The sequence below is a fragment of the Ascaphus truei genome (genome assembly GCF_040206685.1).
Source record: "Ascaphus truei isolate aAscTru1 chromosome 3 unlocalized genomic scaffold, aAscTru1.hap1 SUPER_3_unloc_7, whole genome shotgun sequence".
In the NCBI taxonomy this organism is placed as follows: Eukaryota; Metazoa; Chordata; class Amphibia; order Anura; family Ascaphidae; genus Ascaphus; species Ascaphus truei.
In genome coordinates, this window is record NW_027453830.1 from 40,001 (window position 1) to 60,969 (window position 20,969).

Here is a 20,969-nt window from a genome sequence, read left to right on the forward strand (position 1 = left end):
GGTGTAGAGTCTCCGTAGCAAGCTACGGAAGCCTCATAGGGAAAAAAGACCTCTGCCTTAGAAGCAGCAAAGCCCGGAAATACATAGATGTAATGAATGAAAAAAACAAAACAGCTCAATCATATTCCAAATGACACCTATGCTAACAGAACATAGATGACACGAAAACACAAAATAAACAACGAAAACCTGTGAGTTAAAAATGGAGAATATATAAACAATGAAAAAGAAATATATAAAAAAAAAACATATCTATTATGTGTGACTAATGAGTAAAAAAAGTAAATAAAGCAGAACACATTCCGTACAGTAATAACCCCCAGTGACTAAAAACTAAACCCTAAACAAACACCAATTCATATATATATAATCATAAAAGTGCATATGTGTGTATATATATATATATATATATACTGTATATATATATATATATATATATATATATATATATATATATATATATATATATTATTATATATATTATTATTATTAAAACGCCATCTCCCAAATGATCTCCGAGATTTCTGGGCCCATTCAAAATATTAGAAAAGATTAACCCAGTAGCTTACCGTCTTGACCTGCCTCCCACCATGAGGATCCCTTCCGTGTTTCACGCTTCCCTTCTTAAGCCTTTTATTCAAAGTACTCATTTTTCTGTTCCCTCCCGGAAACCCAATCCAGTCTCCACCCTGGGACAACAGGAGTACGAGGTCCAATCCCTCATTGATTCCCGCTGGTAAAAAAACAAACTCCAGTTCCTGGTCCACTGGAAGGGCTATGGTCCGGAAGAACGTTCATGGGTACCAGCACGTCATATTCATGCCCCAAGATTACTCCGACAATTCCATCAGAAGTTTCCGTTCAAACCTTGGTTGGATCGCTCGGAGATCGATCCTCAAGGGGGGGATACTGTGACGGTTCAGGGGATTCCTTCCCCTTCTTTCTCTCCCTCTGTCCCCTCTCTGGCCAATCTCTCTGCTTTTACCCACTTCTGTCCCGCTCCGTCAACCTCTCTCACTGCCCCATTACCTCAGCGCATGCCCCGCAGGTCGCGCGCACCCGCGCAGTCCCTGAGCCCCTGCGGCAACACTCCCCGCTCCCAGTCACTCCCTGTGCCCGCTGCCTGTACCTCACCTCCGGTGGCGGTCCCGTCTGGTCCTCTGCTCCCCTCCACTGGGATGCCCGCGGCACGGCGCTCCATGCGGCTGGTCACGCAGCCTGTGCGTGCGCACCCTCGGCTTACAGAGGGCACGCGCACACGCTCCTCTAAGCCCTGTCACGCTCCTGACTCCTCCCCCCATTCCTTGCAGGCGATCTCACTCTCTGACCCTTCTGTCACCTCTTCTTCTCTCCCTGACCTATCCTTGTTGTCTCCCACTTCTCTCTCTGCTCCTCCCCTCTCCTATTGTTGTGTCTCCCTTTATAATCCCTGTCTGTCCTCTCTATCGTCGCTCTGCATAGTTCCTGTTTCCGTGTGTGCTGACCTATGCTGTGCTCCCTCTATGTCCCTGCTGTATCCTGCTCCTGTGTTTACTTTGGATTTCCCTGGCTTTGACCCCTGCTTGTCCTGGACTACCCTGCTCTCTGTACCCCTTGAACCTTGCTACGAACTCGACCTTGCTGACCTCTGGAATCCTTGGACCTGGCTTTGTACCCTGACTACTCTACTCTCTGGACCCCTGAACATTGGCACACGGACACAACCATTCTTAAGCTTAACCCTACAAGACGTTGCAAGTACCTTAACCACTCTCTCAACAGGCCCAGCAACGCTATACTGTACCACACTCCGGGCTTGCTCCCACTGCTGTGGGTGTGTGGTGTAACACCGTTCCCACCTCAGTACTGGGGTCTTGCCAGGTCTGTGGGCATACAGGCGTGACAGTTCTCCAGTTTTGCCTTGTTTTTTTCAGCTGGACGACTTTGATATATGGCTTCATAAATGTCCCTTATCATGATTTAAATACCCACTATCTTGGTTAAGGACAGCATGCGGTTATTTGCTAAACTCTCACAGCTGCAAATCTGGGGATAACCTGTATGAAAGCATTGTAGCCGATGCACAGTATAAATTAGACAAATTGTGTAGCTTGCGATAGGTTTTCTTTTCCTTAATAAATATGGTGATTTTTTTTATTTGACTTTGTTACTGTTCTCAAGCCAGAAGACTTTAGTAACTCACCCTATAACCAAAAATATAAATAAGAATATTTTAAACATTTTATAAGTTTTTTTTTGTTTTAATAAAAAAAACTTCTATCCATCCAAAGGTCTTTTGAGGTCGCTCACTCATCAGAACAGCGGTTTATACACAAGTAGAAAAGGTGGAGAGTGAACCCCAAGTGTCCTGCGCTCTAACTGGTGCAATTTCTTGTTTGTGTTGAAAGTATGCCGCCTCTATATATAGAAATGTAGGCAATGATGTTGCAGATTAAAGAAATAAATGGATAAAGTCCAGAAGGGGGGGGGGGGGGGGAGGTATGGTTGCTATGAAGCCACGGTGGGGGGGCCGATTAGCAGAATATAGATAGAGGCAGGAGAAGAAGCCCTGATGGGAGCCTCTCTCATGAACTCACGGCAGTCTATATCTGCTGCCCTTACCCGACCTGGTCACCTCGCCGCTCGTCTCTCGTCGCTGTCCCCGCTTCAACGAATATCCCACAGGGTGGATGTCATCTAGCAGCCTCTCAGGGACAGGAGCCCACCGTCTGCGTACGTCCTCTTCGCCTCTCACCGCTCCACGGGTGCTCCGTGCGGTGTATGGCGTTCTCCCCCTGTAGCTCCAGGCAGGTCCCAGCAGGCCGTGCGCTCCGGCACTGCTGACGCTCGGGAACTGACGTCAGACGCTGGGAGGGATCGTAGAATCCCATGCAACAGGATTGCCAGCGTGCTCCAGCCGGATAGGTAGAAATAGTAGTGTAGAAAGGTGGCGGTCACTGCAGAAACGGAGCTCAGTCAGGATACAATAAAATCAGCTTTATTTCACGGTGCTGCACATTACAGAGAGACCATCTCTGACGCGTTTCGTCTCGTAGCAGAGACTTTATCAAAGAGTACAATCTCTCAACATAGCAGGGTATCTAAATAGGCCGCCCTTGATCATCATTGGTTAGAACACTAATGAGCCACAGTAGTGGGTGGTGACCTTGATTACACTATGAAAAACCATGAATGAACCGGGCAGTATACAATAGAACACCTGCATTGGATGGAATTAACACACATGCAGAAAATTAAAACAAAAAACCACTAATAACATATTAAAAACAAAGAAAACAAAAGTAACATGTAGCATCCGTATGAGTAATTGTATAAACATATCACATCATGTAATGGAGGCAATACCCTTGCGGAGGAATATAGATGCTAAGGACATTGAAATAATACATTATAACATGCCTCTAATTTGAAAGATAAACAATGTATAAACAATCTCAAAGAATGAAATATACACATCCCAAATACATGAGACTACATATAAATAGCATTAAGTCCATATAGGTACATATATGAAAAAAAGGGGAGTTAGTGTGTGTGGATGTAGGTTATAGACCGATGTACTTTATCGAATACACACTCCCAACACTCCCCACGTGATCAACCCTGGAGGAAGTGTTTTAACTCCCAATCCAGGTTGATGCCATGTGGATGGAGAGTGTTGAGAGTGTATATCCAATACATCTCCTGTTTGTTTAGAACATTCTCTCTGTTGCCACCTCTGGCATGGATTGGTATGTGTTCGATTGCTGAAAATGTAAAATTATTAATACCACCATTGGGGCATAGGGCAAAATGCCTTGCCACTGGATGATCAAGATTCTTCTTTTTTATCAGACGTACATGTTCAGCTATTCTGACTTTGAGGGGCCTGGTAGTACGCCCCACATATTGATGTCCGCAACCGCAGTACAGAACGTATACAACATAGCAGATATTGCAATTTAGAAAATTTTTAATAAAATACTTTCTAATCTTGGTGTTGTATGTAATGTATTTGGTTGCGCGTGCATACTGGCACATGGAGCATTTCCCACATTTGAAAAAAACAGTTGGTATACTTTTTACTTTAGGAAATTTGGATCTAGTATCGAACATACTGGGGGATAGATGAAACGCTAAAGTGTTCGCTTTACGGTAAGTGAATCTTGGTCCCTTCTGTATGGCCGATTGTATATCCCTGTCTAGCAACAAAGTGTGCCAATGCTTTGATATGATGTTACAAATTTGTTGCGATTGAGCATTAAATGTTGATATAAAAAGTGGACTCTGTGGTTTTTTGTGACTTAGAGATAAATCCCTATCTCTTATCACTTTGTCCTGTTTCTTGGTGTTGCGTATAAGGGTATCTCTATCTAGGGCATCTGCTTTAGTAAAAGCTGCTGATATGTCTTTTGAAGCATAACCTCTGGCCAAAAATCTGTCAGACATCTCTTTAGCTCTAAGTAGGAAAACCTCATTGTCTGAGCAGAGTCTTTTTAGTCTGACAAATTGAGCCCCTGGAATGTTCCTAATTAGAGAGCGGGGATGACAACTATGTGCATTAAGCAACATGTTCCTCGAATTTGGTTTCCTATAGATGTCCGTCTGTATTGTCATATGCTCGTCAATGTACAGGAACAAATCTAAATAATTAATATGATGAATATTGTGCTCAAAAGTGAATTTTAAATTGAAAGTGTTGGTGTTTAGATAATCAATGAAAGAAAGAAGTGAGTGCTCATCACCTTTCCAAATTAGGATCAGATCGTCAATATATCTCTTGTAGTAGATGATATGTTGACGAAAAGAATTGTCACTGTGATAAATAAAACGTGATTCCCAAAAGCCCATAAACAAATTAGCATATGATGGTGCAAAGCTCGTGCCCATAGCAGTGCCCATTTTCTGTAAATAAAAAAGTGAATCAAACAGAAAATAATTGTGAGTGAGTAAGAATAGTATAGAATCTAATAAAAAAGTGCAATGTGATATAGATAAAGTGGATAAATCCAAGAAGTGACTGACAGCTTTAAGACCTTGTTCGTGTTGAATAATAGAATACAGGGAGGTCACATCCAACGTGACCCACCTGTATTCAGTGTGCCATGCAAGTTCCTGTACACTGACGAGGAAATCCGTCGTGTCTTTAATAAACGACGGCAGCTGAGAGACCAGAGGCTGCAAAAACCTGTCCACATACCGTGATAATCCATCTCCCCATTATTGCGAGCATTGGATCTTTGGGAGATGGATTATCACGGTATGTGGACAGGTTTGCAAATTTGTTTATGGGCTTTTGGGAATCACGTTTTATTTATCACAGTGACAATTCTTTTCGTCAACATATCATCTACTACAAGAGATATATTGACGATCTGATCCTAATTTGGAAAGGTGATGAGCACTCACTTCTTTCTTTCATTGATTATCTAAACACCAACACTTTCAATTTAAAATTCACTTTTGAGCACAATATTCATCATATTAATTATTTAGATTTGTTCCTGTACATTGACGAGCATATGACAATACAGACGGACATCTATAGGAAACCAAATTCGAGGAACATGTTGCTTAATGCACATAGTTGTCATCCCCGCTCTCTAATTAGGAACATTCCAGGGGCTCAATTTGTCAGACTAAAAAGACTCTGCTCAGACAATGAGGTTTTCCTACTTAGAGCTAAAGAGATGTCTGACAGATTTTTGGCCAGAGGTTATGCTTCAAAAGACATATCAGCAGCTTTTACTAAAGCAGATGCCCTAGATAGAGATACCCTTATACGCAACACCAAGAAACAGGACAAAGTGATAAGAGATAGGGATTTATCTCTAAGTCACAAAAAACCACAGAGTCCACTTTTTATATCAACATTTAATGCTCAATCGCAACAAATTTGTAACATCATATCAAAGCATTGGCACACTTTGTTGCTAGACAGGGATATACAATCGGCCATACAGAAGGGACCAAGATTCACTTACCGTAAAGCGAACACTTTAGCGTTTCATCTATCCCCCAGTATGTTCGATACTAGATCCAAATTTCCTAAAGTAAAAAGTATACCAACTGTTTTTTTCAAATGTGGGAAATGCTCCATGTGCCAGTATGCACGCGCAACCAAATACATTACATACAACACCAAGATTAGAAAGTATTTTATTAAAAAATTTCTAAATTGCAATATCTGCTATGTTGTATACGTTCTGTACTGCGGTTGCGGACATCAATATGTGGGGCGTACTACCAGGCCCCTCAAAGTCAGAATAGCTGAACATGTACGTCTGATAAAAAAGAAGAATCTTGATCATCCAGTGGCAAGGCATTTTGCCCTATGCCCCAATGGTGGTATTAATAATTTTACATTTTCAGCAATCGAACACATACCAATCCATGCCAGAGGTGGCAACAGAGAGAATGTTCTAAACAAACAGGAGATGTATTGGATATACACTCTCAACACTCTCCATCCACATGGCATCAACCTGGATTGGGAGTTAAAACACTTCCTCCAGGGTTGATCACGTGGGGAGTGTTGGGAGTGTGTATTCGATAAAGTACATCGGTCTATAACCTACATCCACACACACTAACTCCCCTTTTTTTCATATATGTACCTATATGGACTTAATGCTATTTATATGTAGTCTCATGTATTTGGGATGTGTATATTTCATTCTTTGAGATTGTTTATACATTGTTTATCTTTCAAATTAGAGGCATGTTATAATGTATTATTTCAATGTCCTTAGCATCTATATTCCTCCGCAAGGGTATTGCCTCCATTACATGATGTGATATGTTTATACAATTACTCATACGGATGCTACATGTTACTTTTGTTTTCTTTGTTTTTAATATGTTATTAGTGGTTTTTTGTTTTAATTTTCTGCATGTGTGTTAATTCCATCCAATGCAGGTGTTCTATTGTATACTGCCCGGTTCATTCATGGTTTTTCATAGTGTAATCAAGGTCACCACCCACTACTGTGGCTCATTAGTGTTCTAACCAATGATGATCAAGGGCGGCCTATTTAGATACCCTGCTATGTTGAGAGATTGTACTCTTTGATAAAGTCTCTGCTACGAGACGAAACGCGTCAGAGATGGTCTCTCTGTAATGTGCAGCACCGTGAAATAAAGCTGATTTTATTGTATCCTGACTGAGCTCCGTTTCTGCAGTGACCGCCACCTTTCTACACTACTATACACAATTACAGACTAAAGCTGCATTATTGCAATCCCTGCTCTCTGATTGGTTAAAATTCCATGCATTATTCATTTACTAATGCCCGGAAGTTTTGCAGCTTGCAATGAGTTTTTTCCAATGTGTTTATTTCCAGCCAATGTTCAAACAATCCATGAGGAGCATATAAGGGGAAAGAAGACAAAGAAAACACACAATATAAGTGCAGATGTATGGACAATAAAATGTGGCATGTAGTATAGTCTTGGCTCGTATGTCCAACCTACTCACAAGATGTAGATGAATAAAATGCAGTTTGCAATTAGGGCTGCTACCCGTGTGGAATGAATGCAGTCAGGATCCCCCCTCAGAGGCACACTCAGCGGTATGATGGTATATAGGAGATGAGAAAATGCTACATAGCGCGATCAGGCTGATAGACAAAATCTTTATGTAAAAAGAATATAAAATGCGCACTTACAATGTGCAAGATAAAAACAAGCATTTATCACTAAGTGAAAACGAAGGGTCACCGCACTGCTCACTGCCTCCCCTGGATTCTCCAAGCTTCCCCCACTCGCAGTCTGTTGTCGGAGCTTGTTCTGTTGCACCCGTCAGAGCGTGTGACGTCACGGCTGCAGGGCTGGTGAACTACGGATCGCCTTCAGGATCAGAAAGGTACCATTCAACGCGTTTTGCACAGTCTGAATAGACTGTATACGGCTTCGTCAGGAGTGTATGTATTGGTATATTTGGATCCTCTATATACCCCTTCACATGTCAATTAAGCAATTAAACGATTTGCTAAGATGATGTACTCAGCTATTATTGCGTTTAAATCTACTTATTGTGAACAAACAGGGGACAATATATTAAATACAAACAGGCTACAAAAAGCGTGCAATAACATTAATGGCTTACAGAATGCAGTATACATAGGACAAAAGTTATGAACCGTCATTTAGAAGTTTCCAAATGTACTTGATGTAATTAGATTATATAGAGAAGAGGAATGGGCAATTCAATAGGATCTTATTAAATTATTTAACAGGTGGAGACATATATGTCAGTAATCCCTAATGAGCAGGATAGCCGGACATTTAACTACACACATTTGATTACTAGTTAGTATATGCTTATCTATAATGAAAAAAGGGGCAATTATAAATGGCTATGATAGGATTCAAAGGGCAGAAGTTGCAGGTATCAAGGGAAGCTTGAAAGATGTATCACTTCAAATACATACATATACCTGTAATTAGGGCATTATATATCATCTTAATTGGTCATGAAAAGAGATTTCCATATAATTTTCATTTACAACAAATGTAAGATTTTTTCATATGAGAAGAGTGAAAATATTTCCAAGTATTGCAGGTAGGACAAGACAAAAAATTGTCTTTAATCCCTAAAATGTGTATTTATATGTGTGCAAAAAAGTGTATAATGATATTTATATAAGTGCTTAAATGTGTGTGTGTATAAATGTTATAATAAATTATTAGGAGAAAATTACGTTTCATTTACATAGACATCAAACATTACTGGACATTCTTGGTACATAATAATCATAACAAATAGTCTACAATAAGATTGAATGGAAATATCACATAATATTCATTGAGATTAAATAGAAATATCATACTAATTCAAAACATGGTGACATTAGCTATTGGGAGATATAACTATACGGATAAAGTTATACGGATGTATTTAAAAAACACACAAGTTGCTGGTACGAAAGGAAAACAGGAAAAAACAGAAAGGAACATCATTAGATACGGCCACATTTTCATATCACAAAAGGTGCAAGGTCTATTTCTGCATTTAGGCCTCTAGGGGTAAGTGTGTTAAGGCGATGGATCCAGAATGTCTCCCTTTTGAGCAATTCTGATCCCCTATCTCCTCCCCTCCAATGTGGTAATACATGTCCATGACGTCATTTCCGGGGGAAGTCCTGCCCTCCGATAGGTCCTGTCTTCAGTAGCTGTTCCTCAAACTGGAGATCTCGGCATCTCATCCAGGCGCATGCGCGAGCGCATATCCGGCATCCCTCCTCTGGCTACTGACGTCATCCTGCAGAGGCGTGTTCTCCATACGATCCGTCTGTCCCACGATGTCTTGCTGCATAGCCATGCCCTTTAGGTGGGCAGCAAGCATGTAGTGGTACATAAGGGAGGAGAGAAAGAAAAGCCACTTTAAGAAGCAGAAATTTAAAAAAGTTGTATCAGACTATAAAGAAAATTCAAAACCACAAACTGGATATACAGCTCACTAGAGTAATTGTGTAATGTTTAAATGGGTGTGCCCATAAACGCCTAGTGTGACGTTGTGTGCAGCTGATGAGCTAATAATAGTAGATTGACAGAAAATTGGAGAGCAGAAGCATATTAGTACCTCGGCTATCCAACTAGTAGCTCATTTGTCAAATGCACTCCTGGGCGGTTAAAACTTAACATTTAATAAGTATCTAGCTAAAATAAAATCTACATAAAAAGTAATTATTACAGTATATACACACAATGTACTTATAAAGGAAGGGTGCTGGGAAGGTAGGGTTGGACTCAAGGTATATAGCACACATGAAATTTTCCTCAATTTGTTCAAGGCAAAATAGGCTAATTAACACCTGGAGTTACCTATTATTTTAGGACATAGAATCTCAGAATGACCACCACTACTTGGACTGTAATACCTATTTTGACATACATATGCTGTGCGGCATCAAGCGTAGCATACCGATCAAGCCAACCTGTAATTGTAAAATGTAGCACCAAACAGTGATATGCCTGGATTAATATACTACTGTTCTAAATAAATGAAAACATAATATTAACACTGTAGGTACAACACAATCGCAGGTTGGTGGTACGTGGATTGATTCTACGCAAGATGACGATAACATGCACAGCATATGGATCAATAAAATATAGCTAATGCAGAATATAGTTGTCACCAAAATCAACTGTGGCTAAACACTTTGCTGAGATAAATGAAAACAGCACATAAATATGACTGTGGTGTATGGACATGCGGTCTGGATCTGACAATGCTAGTGAATCAATGTCTTCAGTGCAGCAATCTGCATCATACAATGCTGGTAGATCAATGTATCCAGTACACAATACTAAGCCTTCATACATAAATATTAGCGCTGAGACTGCAGTTTGCCATGTATAGAACACACAGTGTGAAAGCCAGTATTAATGAATCAATGTATCCAGTGCATAGCAATGAACCGTCTAGCATACCTAATAATAGTAGCACTGAGACTGCAATTGCCATAAACAGAGCCCACAGTGTGGAAGCCAACAGCAGAGACAAAGCAAATAGCTAATAAAATAAGTCTGTAGCAGAGACAGGAGATACAATGTACCAACGATACCCGGCTCCCAATAGTCCCTCCCTGATAACGTCACCACGCCGAACGCTGAATTACTAACAGTCCACTACTTATAGCCCATACCCCAGGTGCAGTCATTTCGAAATCGTCCGGTTTTCCTCACTGATGGCTGGTTGTACTGCGCATGCGCGCGCATGTCCGTGACGTCATTTCCAGGGGAAGTCCTGCCCTCCGATAGGTCCTGTCTTCAGTAGCTGTTCCTCAAACTGGAGATCTCGGCATCCCATCCAGGCGCATGCGCGAGCGCGAGCGCATATCCGGCGTCCCTCCTCTGGCTACTGACGTCATCCTGCAGAGGCGTGTTCTCCATACGATCCGTCTGTCCCACGATGTCTTGCTGCATAGCCATGCCCATTAGGTGGGCAGCAAGCATGTAGTGGTACATAAGGGAGGAGAGAAAGAAAAGCCACTTTAAGAAGCAGAAATTTTAAAAAGTTGTATCAGACTATAAAGAAAATTCAGTTTATAACTGGACGAAACAGGACAGACGCCCAAGATTCACCAATAAAGGGAAATCTAATCAGAGAGAGGAAGCACAGACGAGCGATTCAGAAGCAAGCACCTCCACAGATGGGGTTAATCCCCAAGCTGCAGGACAAAAGGCTTTTTTAGGAAGGGGCAAAGATCAAAAACAACAAAAGCGAGACAAAAAAACAGGAGGGGGGGACGTAATCCCAAGAACACCACCCGGTGCTGAGGCCGCACCCACGATGAATACTGATAACATAGTAATTAACCTATCTGACTATTCCATTTCAGAAATGGAATGACGTGTTTTGGCTAAAGGCCCATCGTTTGTTCCTACCACCTTCCCTAAGAGGTTTGAGGTAGAAGTTGAGTTATTTAAATTGGAAAGGAAACTAAACCTTAAATCCTTTTTTCTCAACAGAGCGGATGGTCAGCAGCAGCAGCCACTAACTGATGTACAGGTACCTGACACTACAAGAGTGATTTGTAAGTTGAACTCTAAGTTCATACCACCAGTTAAGAATCCCTCTGTACAGGTATTTATGAATATGGTGAAAAATTATGTTAATCATTATTTTAAAACACACCATAAGACATATCATAATCTTACAAAGAACAAAGAAAGCTGCTCGCTGTGAGCTTACTCTGTGATGCACCAATTTACCACATACACTATGTAATTAAGGGGTTAAAAGCATTGGTCTCCCGTGGCAGTGACTGACTGAGTGGGTGGGTCACTGACTGACTGGGTGGGTGGAACGAGAATAGAACAGGGAAACCCGGGCGCTACCTGGAACTAGATAGGAGTTAGAATGGGGTATATTATCCACCTTGAGAGTGGGCAAGGTGTCCCTCTGTTGCTGTTCCTCCTGCGACTCAAACCCCAAAGGAGGATCTACCCAGGATCCTTCAAAGATACAGGAAATAGAAAAAGGGGGGATGGGGGAGCACAGGTGGAATCATATATACTCTGGACTCAGATGTGTAAGACTCTGAGCTGCTGGTGTGGGTGGTATAAATCTATGTATAATCTCAAACACTCACACGGCCTTGTGCAAATGCGTGTGCATCAAGGTATCTTTACGTCCTATGTTCTTTTCTTTAAGGGTCTCGTCTGTGCTTTTCCTTCTTCGTTGGTGTAGATCTGTTTCTTTTGTTCTGAAGTACTTCACCTCTCGTCCGGACTGGTTCTTCTATTTCTTGTATTCGTTGTTTCCCTCGGAATTAAAGAACACAGGTTCAGCGACAAAGAGATAGCATGCAAAGGGGACAATCTAGGTGGGGGGTAATCTATGAGGTAGACGGTATATAATCAAACACTCACACGGACATGTGTGGGTGTACTCAAGGGCTAAGGTATCTTTTGGTTCCCTGAATTGGTCTCACTGTTCCAAATAGTAAGTGATTGATAATAAAATATTGTTACTCACACGGCCAAGTGTGAGTGCACACTTGGAAAGGTATCTTTGGTTAGTCCTGATGTCTTGTGTTGTAGAATTTCTAGCCGCTCCTGTTCTGGATTCCTAGCTCCCCGGTGGGTAAATAAGAATATAAGTCCAAGGATACCGGGCAGAAACTTTATTAAAGTAATAAACAATTGAACAAAATAAAATGTTAAAAACAAGGGTATATAACAAGCCCTCCGCTTGCTCAACTCGTGGGCTGCGGTAGGGGAAGGGGTGGGAGGCCCGTCTTTGGGATATTCAGCAGTCTCGTGGTGCTACAGCCGCTCGCTCCGCGTCCGGATGGAGCTCTGTACTTCCCTGTTCCTGCTCCCAACGGTGGCCGCAAAGTGTCAAAGTAGTGTCAAGTGTTTCGCCCTATGGACTACGGAGCCTGAGGAAGCCCATAGGGCGAAACGCGTTGCTCAAAATCCCCCCACTACTTTGACACTTTGCGGCCACCGTTGGGAGCAGGAACAGGGAAGTACAGAGCTCCATCCGGACGCGGAGCGAGCGGCTGTAGCACCACGAGACTGCTGAATATCCCAAAGACGGGCCTCCCACCCCTTCCCCTACCGCAGCCCACGAGTTGAGCAAGCGGAGGGCTTGTTATATACCCTTGTTTTTAACATTTTATTTTGTTCAATTGTTTATTACTTTAATAAAGTTTCTGCCCGGTATCCTTGGACTTATATTCTTATTTACCCACCGGGGAGCTAGGAATCCAGAACAGGAGCGGCTAGAAATTCTACAACACAAGACATCAGGACTAACCAAAGATACCTTTCCAAGTGTGCACTCACACTTGGCCGTGTGAGTAACAATATTTTATTAATACATAGTGGACAGACAGAGCCCCTGTAGATAGCACTCTGTTTCTGTATGAATTGGTGATTTATTTAAAATAACTTTATTAATTGACAATATCGTTAAAATATTGGGGTTTAAAACAATGATTAAATGATGCCAAGTCTGGCTAACTCTATGGATAGGTGTATCCAGAGGAGTATACAATGGTGTATTAATGCCCAGTGTTAGGGTAATTCACTGGCCCTAGTGTTCCTCATATGGAGAGAATGGGCTAGAGTTCTTGTAATGAAAGTAGCGGCTGTGTGGACCACAGATGTAGTGCCCCAGTATTGAAATACTAGTAGGAGCACTAGTTGATTGGACCTGTACTTAGCTGCTTTTGGGCTGCAGCTAATGGTACATTATAGACTTGTGTATACAGATCTAGGTCTATGTGCACTTATTATGAGTTTTTAACACCAGCATGTGTGGGTGGTGGTATTTTAATACAAGTGTGTGATACTTAACACGTGTACATCCCAAGTGTGTAATAACAGGGCTAGAATAGACACTAGTATTAGTTTTTCAATACTGGTAAGTTAGTGGCACTGCTGTAAATTCTGTATATACATATACCTAATTAACAGCTGAGTACTGCTCCTTTTAGGATATTAATATCGGTCTATTATGAAAGACCTTTCCCTAGTTGGTGTAGTGCTCTTCATATGTGGTAATGGTCTGGCACTCCAGAGGTTAATTGCTGGATTGGTTGCCGTTTTGCTCAATGTGTATGCCCCTTTAAGCTAAATGCTGTGTTTGGGGATTAGCATTCAGGCTTCCTGCATTTGTACTGTGATTTACTGCCAGATATTCTCTGTGCTTTACTGATGTGTGACTGCTAAGATCGTAGGATCTTTCAGCAGTCCATTACTGTGCACGGGCTGAGACACGCTGACTCTTTGAATCTCTCTGAGTCAGTGTACATGAACTCAGGCTCTGCTCGTGCACGTGGTCACGTGTTTGCCGACGCGCGCGTTTCGCGAGTGCTTTGTCAAGGCTAAGGTAATCAGTGTGAGTAACAATATTTTATTATCAATCACTTACTATTTGGAACAGTGAGACCAATTCAGGGAACCAAAAGATACCTTAGCCCTTGAGTACACCCACACATGTCCGTGTGAGTGTTTGATTATATACCGTCTACCTCATAGATTACCCCCCACCTAGATTGTCCCCTTTGCATGCTATCTCTTTGTCGCTGAACCTGTGTTCTTTAATTCCGAGGGAAACAACGAATACAAGAAATAGAAGAACCAGTCCGGACGAGAGGTGAAGTACTTCAGAACAAAAGAAACAGATCTACACCAACGAAGAAGGAAAAGCACAGACGAGACCCTTAAAGAAAAGAACATAGGACGTAAAGATACCTTGATGCACACGCATTTGCACAAGGCCGTGTGAGTGTTTGAGATTATACATAGATTTATACCACCCACACCAGCAGCTCAGAGTCTTACACATCTGAGTCCAGAGTATATATGATTCCACCTGTGCTCCCCCATCTCCCCTTTTTCTATTGACTGGGTGGGTGACTGGGTAGGTGGGTTGCTGTGTGGGTGACTGGCCCCAATACATTTTAAAAAGACCCCAATATATTTTAAAAGAACCCTTACCTCCTCAATACATATTCAAAATACACCCGTCAGCCCAATACATATAAAATTCAGACTTACCTTGGAGATGGTGTCAGGAGGGACGGCAGTGGATGCGGAGGTGGGGGCAGTGGATGCGGAGGGGGGGGGCAGTGGATGCGGAGGGGGGGGCAGTGGATGCGATGGGGGGGAAGTGGATGCCTAGGGGGGGGGGCAGTGGATGCGATGGGGGGGAAGTGGATGCGGAGAGGGGGGGGAGTGGATGCGGATGGGGGACAGTGGAAGCGGGGGGCAGTGGATGCGGAGGGGGGGCAGTGGATGCGGAGGGGGGGGCCAGTGGACGCTGAGGGGGGGAGCAGTGGATGTGGAGGGGGGCAGTGGCGCACAGACCGTGGGACCACCGCAACCGTCTCCCCAAACATCCCCCCGCTCAAACAGCTGCCAGCGGTAATCGGGAATGGGGGGGAGAGGGGGAGCGGCAGCCGCACGGCCATGGCCAACGTGCCTGACCCATATACACACACACACACACACACACACACACACACACACACACATACACACACACGAGGAGGAGGCCAATCACATATATATATACACATATACACACACACACACACAAGGAGGAGGCCAATCACATATATATACACATATACACACACATACACACAGAGGATGCCGGTGGGGGCGATAGATTGGAACCGCTGTAGCCGGTAGGAGAGTGAGGAGGAGAGCAGGACTGAGAGGAGAGCGGATGGGGGAGAGGGAGGCAAGCAAAACAAGGCCTGCCTGCTACTCTCTCCCTCTCCAACGCCTCACCCATCTCCTCAGGGCACCCAGAATGTTTCTGTTAGGTGGCCCCTCTGCTGCACGTGGCTGGGGTCTTCTCCCCAGCCATGAGAAGCAGCAGCAGCACTTTGCTGCATCCCTCTCCTCCTCACACACCTCATCCTCCTTCTCATACAAATCCTTCTCCAACGTCTCCCCCTCCCCACAGACCTTCTTCTCCCCCTCCCCACAGACTTTCTTCTCCCCCTCCCCACAGAATTTCTTCTCCCCCTCCCCACAGACCTTCTTCTCCCCCTCCCCACAGACCTTCTTCTCCCCCTCCCCACAGACCTTCTTCTCCCCCTCCCCACAGACCACCTTCTCCCCCTCCCCACGTACCACCTTCTCCCCCTCCCCACGTACCACCTTCTTCTCCCCCTCACCACGTACCACCTTCTTCTCCCCCTCCCCACGTACCACCTTCTTCTCCCCCTCCCCACGTACCACCTTCTTCTCCCCCTCCCCACGTACCACCTTCTTCTCCCCCTCCCCACGTACCACCTTCTTCTCCCCCTCCCCACGTACCACCTTCTTCTCCCCCTCCCCACGTACCACCTTCTTCTCCCCCTCCCCACGTACCAGCTTCTTCTCCCCCTCCCCACAGACTTTCTTCTCCCCCTCCCCACAGAATTTCTTCTCCCCCTCCCCACAGACCTTCTTCTCCCCCTCCCCACAGACCTTCTTCTCCCCCTCCCCACAGACCTTCTTCTCCCCCTCCCCACAGACCACCTTCTCCCCCTCCCCACAGACCACCTTCTCCCCCTCCCCACGTACCACCTTCTCCCCCTCCCCACGTACCACCTTCTTCTCCCGCTCACCACGTACCACCTTCTTCTCCCCCTCCCCACGTACCACCTTCTTCTCCCCCTCCCCACGTACCACCTTCTTCTCCCCCTCCCCACGTACCACCTTCTTCTCCCCCTCCCCACGTACCACCTTCTTCTCCCCCTCCCCACGTACCACCTTCTTCTCCCCCTCCCCACGTACCACCTTCTTCTCCCCCTCCCCACGTACCACCTTCTTCTCCCCCTCCCCACGTACCACCTTCTTCTCCCCCTCCCCACGTACCACCTTCTTCTCCCCCTCCCCACGTACCACCTTCTTCTCCCCCTCCCCACGTACCACCTTCTTCTCCCCCTCCCCACGTACCACCTTCTTCTCCCCCTCCCCACGTACCACCTTCTTCTCCCCCTCCCCACGTACCACCTTCTTCTCCCCCTCCCCACGTACCACCTTCTTCTCCCCCTCCCCACGTACCACCTTCTTCTCCCCCTCCCCACGTACCACCTTCTTCTCCCCCTCCCCACGTACCACCTTCTTCTCCCCCTCCCCACGTACCACCGTCTTCTCCCCCTCCCCACGTACCACCGTCTTCTCCCCCTCCCCCCGTACCACCGTCTTCTCCCCCTCCCCACGTACCACCTTCTTCTCCCCCTCCCCCCGTACCACCTTCTTCTCCCACTCCCCCCGTACCACCTTCTTCTCCCACTCCCCCCGTACCACCTTCTTCCCCCCCTCCCCACGTACCACCTTCTTCCCCCCCTCCCCACGTACCACCTTCTTCCCCCCCTCCCCACGTACCACCTTCTTTTCCCCCTCCCCACGTACCTTTTTCTCCCATACCTTCTCCTCACGCATTTTTCCACCCACCTCACCACACTCCTTCCACTCCTCACACATATACACCACTTTCAACCAGTCATCGTCCTCCTCCTCCCCCTCCCTCTCCTCACTCACCTCCCTCGCCTCACTCACCTCCCTCGCCTCACTCACCTCCCTCGCCTCACTCATCTCCCTCGCCTCACTCACCTCCCTCGCCTCACTCACCTCCCTCGCCTCACTCACCTCCCTCGCCTCACTCGCCTCACTCATCTCCCTCGCCTCACTCACCTCTCTCGCCTCACTCACCTCCCTCGCCTCACTCACCTCCCTCGCCTCACTCACCTCCCTCTCCTCAAACACCTCCCTCTCCTCACACACCTCCCTCTCCTCACACACCTCCCCCTCAACCACCCATTCCTCACACATCCGCTGCTCCAACACCTCCTCTTCCATAGATGACTTGGCTCCTGGGGTACTGCGGCGGGATCCGGATGGTGAGGGAATGAACGCCTCCACCTCCGTGTACTCCACTTCCTGCAGGAGATACAAAGTGTTTGTAACCAGCGGCAGTGATACTCTGTATCGCAAGAGCTCCTGTGCCACTTGGGGCAGGAAACGCATCGCCGAGCCATATAACACGCACAGCAAAGCCATTGCTTGCCTCTCTGGCACTGAAGGGGTTAAATCACAGAACCATTTATATCATTTGAAAAACCATTGATAAACTGTGTGCATTGTACGTCATTGTATTGTCCGTTATTAGCGGATCCCTCGTTTTTCTGTCCTGTTCCCGCTGAAGAGTTTGGAAAATGATGCTGCAGATGGACATTAGCTGATGTGTCCCTATGATAATCCCCTCTCCCTGTCACACACAGTTACACTCGGCTATAAGATGAGAAAGCTCTGCACCTCTTCCTCTGACTCCTTACATCTACAGCTTGGGGGTCCTCATCTTCTCTCCCCTGAGGACCGGCTCCCCCTATTCCCCCATCCCCAGTACCCCCTAATACTCCCACCCCCAGGCCCAATACCCCCTAACACCCTCCTCCCCAGGCCCAATACCCCCTAACACCCTCCTCCCCAGGCCCAGTACTCCCAAATACCCCCCTCCCACGGCTCAACCATTAGTGTGTATGTTACTGTCTGATAGTTACTGTGTGTGTGTAACCATTAGTGTGTGTGTGTCGGAGTGAGTGCGTGCGTGATACTGTCTGATAGTTACTGTGTGTGCGTGTGTAATTAACCATTAGTGTGTGTGTATCGGAGTGAGTGTTACTGTCTGATCGTTACTGTGTGTGTATGTAATCATTAGTGTGTGTGTATCAGAGTGAGTGTTACTGTCTGATCGTTACTGTGTGTGCGTGTGTATATAACCATTAGTGTGTGTGTATCGGAGTGAGTGTGTGTTACTATCTGATCGTTACTGTGTGTGTATGTAATCATTAGTGTGTGTGTATCAGAGTGTGTGTTACTGTCTGATAGTCACTGTGTGTGTGTTTGTAAATCATAATGAGAAATGGATTTTGTCTTATATCACAGTGTGTGTCTGTGCTAAGCTGCCGTATTGTGGCTGTGTTTGTACAAGTGTATCAATCTGTTAGTGCTATTTTAGTGTGATTGTGTGAGAATATTACTGATTGTGCATTTGTATTTTAGGAGCAGGAATCTGTGTGTGTGTGTGTGTGTGTGTGTGTGTGTGTGTGTGTGTGTGTGTGTGTGTGTGTGTGTGTGTGTGTGTGTGTGTGTGTGTGTGTGTATATAAAACCGAAACATTGTGCCAATAATATAAATATATATACACACACACACACATACTTGTGTGTTTATGTATATATAGATATATAAAGAAAAAGCAGGCACACCAGGGCTTTGTAAAAACAAAAAAATTACAATACTATTGAATAGAACTGATCAACGCTTTGGCTCTTTATAGGAGCCTCTCAACACACAGGGACCCCCAGGTAGTCAGATCTCATCCCTATTTAATTCTGTTACATGCCACATCAGACTTTGTTTTGATGCATTCTAAGGTTGTCCTTTTATCAGATCTTACCTTGGGTGTCTCCATCTTGTTGGGAAATTTGTTGACTTCAATCTCAAAATCTCAATCTGGATGGTGGGGAAGGGAGATCAGTGAGGTAGTGACTTAAATACTAATAAATATAATCTCTTATACTAATAAATATAATCTATTATTCTAATAAATATAATCTCTTATACTAATACATATAATCTATTATTCTAATAAATATAATCTATTATATTTATAAATATAATCTATTGAACAACAACACAAAAAAGATGGAAAAGTGATACTGTACTTCTAAAAAGCCACAGATTTGATATCAATTAAGTGGCAGAAAATAGTTTTTATGTTAGACCAAAATATCTCAGAGGAGACCCAATGAATGGGCCATTGCCCTCCACAGGGAGGCTGCTGTAATCCTCTCCCAATGGGACAAAAAGTTGTGAATTTGTCCTGAAGATGAAAAATAAACCTCCTGGTTATAAATATGATCCAAATGAGCGGTGAAGTGTCTGAAATCTCTGCTACGTCTCAGAAGAAACCTTACCTGGCAGATCCACAATGGTTATGGCAGAGAGTGGTGGCATAGAACTCTGGTACCAAGCAGTTTAGCTGTAACCATGGAAGTCAGGTAAACATGTATTTTTTAAAATTAGAATGCAAATGTCTGTCCCATTGTGGGCTCAGCCTGAGCTCTGTCAGACGTTTCCAGCTTGTGCTAATGGGAGATCTCCATATACTGGGATGTGATAAGAGACATGGGAGAGGGAGTGGCTCAGTGAGTAAAGATACTGACTGGCACTGAGAGTTTGAAGCAGAGGAGCCTGGTTCAATTTTCAGTGTCAGCTCCTTGTGACCTTAGGCAAGTCACATTATCTCCCTGTGCCTCAGGCACCAAAAACATAGATTGTAAGCTCCACGGGGCAGGGATTTGTGCCTGCAAAGTGTCTCTGTAAAGCGCTACATAAAACTAGCAGTGCTAGGAATTTCCCATTCACTGTCATATCCAGTTGATACGGAGACTCCAGGGAGGGATAACAACATACTGTATGATTCTTTCCAGACTATTACTCTTCACGGGGGGGCTCTTGATACTGTATACTAGTGCCTATGTCTGGACATACTCTATTTTTGCTATCAGTATCATATTATTACCCCACCGTGTTGTCCCTGTTTGTCTTTAGCTGCACTTCCACATACAGTATGATATACTTATCAGATGGTTATTATTTCATACAGTTACTGCTACTGTTATGTATGATACTAAGATCATTTAATATCTGCAGCTCTTTGAGAAACATATACACATTAATAAATTGTGAATAGTTACTTGTACTGATTATGCGTTCCTCTGACTCCATTAAGAGGACTATCCATGTTTTTACATTTTGAGTGTTTAATAATTGGACGAATTAAAATTTTATTATTTTCATTTTAACCCTCTCCTATTGACCTAATATACCATGTAGCAGAACTATATAGGTTATTATGCCACACACTAAACGTTATACTATATACTAGGCAAGGAGTGAAATAGAGACAGCATGGGGAGAGAGAGAGAGAGAACAGCATGGGGGACAGAGAGAAAGCTTGG

At 44.4% G+C, this 20,969-nt stretch overlaps 2 long non-coding RNA genes across 2 annotated transcripts in view; one reads left to right on the forward strand and one right to left on the reverse strand.

Moving 5' to 3' along the window:
- Nucleotides 1–7,622: 7,622 nt before the first annotated feature.
- LOC142473350 (uncharacterized) lies at nucleotides 7,623–15,150 on the reverse strand. Its single transcript, XR_012790051.1, has 3 exons — nucleotides 15,001–15,150; nucleotides 10,632–10,905; nucleotides 7,623–9,304 (listed from the first exon to the last, which is right to left on the reverse strand). It is a non-coding gene; the product is annotated as an uncharacterized LOC142473350 (long non-coding RNA).
- The window catches only part of LOC142473351 (uncharacterized), a 73,306-nt gene continuing 66,289 nt past the window's right edge, over nucleotides 13,953–20,969 (forward strand). Inside the window, exon 1 of the long non-coding RNA XR_012790052.1 lies at nucleotides 13,953–14,724. This is a non-coding gene — a long non-coding RNA (uncharacterized LOC142473351). The remainder of the gene's footprint in view (nucleotides 14,725–20,969) is intronic.